This window comes from Callorhinchus milii, unplaced genomic scaffold (assembly GCF_018977255.1).
Source record: "Callorhinchus milii isolate IMCB2004 unplaced genomic scaffold, IMCB_Cmil_1.0 Scaffold41, whole genome shotgun sequence".
NCBI lineage: Eukaryota > Metazoa > Chordata > Chondrichthyes > Chimaeriformes > Callorhinchidae > Callorhinchus > Callorhinchus milii.
In genome coordinates, this window is record NW_024704782.1 from 347218 (window position 1) to 349592 (window position 2375).

The following is a 2375-nucleotide window of genomic DNA, read 5'->3' on the forward strand; positions in this document are numbered from 1 at the left end:
CACACTGAGCCGGGCTGACACACACTGAGCCGGGCTGACACACACTGAGCCGGGCTGACACACACTGAGCCGGGCTGACACACACTGAGCCGGGCTGACACACACTGAGCCGGGCTGACACACACTGAGCTGACACACGCAATGAGCCTGACTGACACACACTGAGCCGGGCTGACACACACTGAGCCGGGCTGACACACACTGAGCCGGGCTGACAAACACACTGAGCCGGGCTGACACATACTGAGCCGGGCTGACACACACTGAGCCGGGCTGACACACACTGAGCCGGGCTGACACATACTGAGCCGGGCTGACACACACACTGAGCCGGAATGACACACACTGAGCCGGAATGATGCACACTGAGCCGAGTTGACACACACACTGAGCCGGGCTGACACACACTGAGCCGGGCTGTCTGCTACACACTGAGCCGGACTGACACACACACATGAGCCGGGCTGACACACACTGAGCCGGGCTGACACACACTGATACACACTGAGCCGGGCTGACACACACTGAGCCGGGCTGACACACACTGAGCCGGGCTGACACACACACTGAGCCGGGCTGACACACACACACTGAGCCGGGCTGACACACACACACTGAGCCGGGCTGACACACACACGCTAAGCCGGGCTGACACACACACACTGAGCCGGGCTGACACACACTGAGACGGGCTGACACACACTGAGCCCGGCTGACCACACCACTGAGCCGGGCTGACACACACACTGAGCCGGGCTGACGGACATCACACTGAGCCGGGCTGACACACACTGAGCCAGGCTGACACACACACTGAGCCGGGCTGACACACATGAGCCGGGCTGACACACACTGAGCCGAGCTGACACACACTGAGCCGGGCTGACACACACTGAGCCTGGCTGACACACACTGATACACACTGAGCCGGGCTGACACACACACTGAGCCGGGCTGACACATACTGAGCCGGGCTGACACACACTGAGCCGGAATGACACACACTGAGCCGGGCTGACACGCACTGAGCCGGGCTGACACACACTGATCCTGGCTGACACACACTGATACACACTGAGCCGGGCTGAAACACACACTGAGCCGGGCTGAAACACACACTGAGCCGGGCTGACACACACTGAGCCGGGCTGACACACATGAGCCGGGCTGACACGCACTGAGCCGGGCTGAAACACACACTGAACCGGGCTGACACGCACTGAGCCGGAATGACACACACACTGAGCCGGGCTGACACATACTGAGCCGGGCTGACACACACACTGAGCCGGAATGGCACACACTGAGCCGGGCTGACAGATACTGAGCCGGGCTGACACACATGAGCCGGGCTGACACACACTGAGCCGGGCTGACACACACACTGAGCCGGAATGACACACACTGAGCCAAAATGACACACACTGAGCCGGGCTGACACATATGAGCCGGGCTGACACGCACTGAGCCGGGCTGACACACACACTGAGCCGGGCTGACACACACACTGAGCCGGGCTGACACACATACTGAGCCGGAATGACGCACACTGAGCCAGGCTGACACATACTGAGCCGGGCTGACACATACTGAGCCGGGCTGACACACACACTGAGCCGGATTGATGCACACTGAGCCGGGCTGACACATACTGAGCTGGAATGACACACACTGAGCCGGGCTGACACACACACACTGAGCCGGGCTGACACATACTGAGACGGGCTGACACACACTGAGCCGGGCTGACACACACCCTGAGCCGGGCTGACACACACTGAGCCGGGCTGACACACACACTGAGCCGGGCTGACACACACACACTGAGCCGGGCTGACACACAAGTGTGTGCCACTAACAATCAACTGAAGTGCTGTAAATTTGATCAAGGTCACGGCTCAAAATGTCAGCCCGTGTCTGGGCAGCGCTGATGGTGAGGGATTAAAGTCTATCTAAACGGGTTTTCCTGGGGTTCCGGTGGGAAGGTTTCATCAGAGCCCTCTCCATCGTTCATCCGTATAAATTGGGAACAAGGGCTGTGAGACGTCTCGAAGACGTGATCAGGCGCTGTATCAAGTGTAAGGATTATTAATAAGTCAAGGACGCAAGGAAAGGCTTCTTCATACATGTTTACAGCAAGAAATTGAAACCGTTTGAGGTGTGACAAAAATGTCTATATTTACTTAATTTTTCACATGATTCAACTATTTTTAGGAAAGAAAACTTGTACTGCAGTGAAAATATCTCACCCTGAGGTCAGTGAGAACATGTGTTTGAATAACACCGTGATGGTCACTGGTGTGTGTGTGTGTGTGTGTGTGTGTGAGCGCGGCTGTGTGTGTGTGTGTGTGTGTGTGTCAACGCAGCTGTGTGTG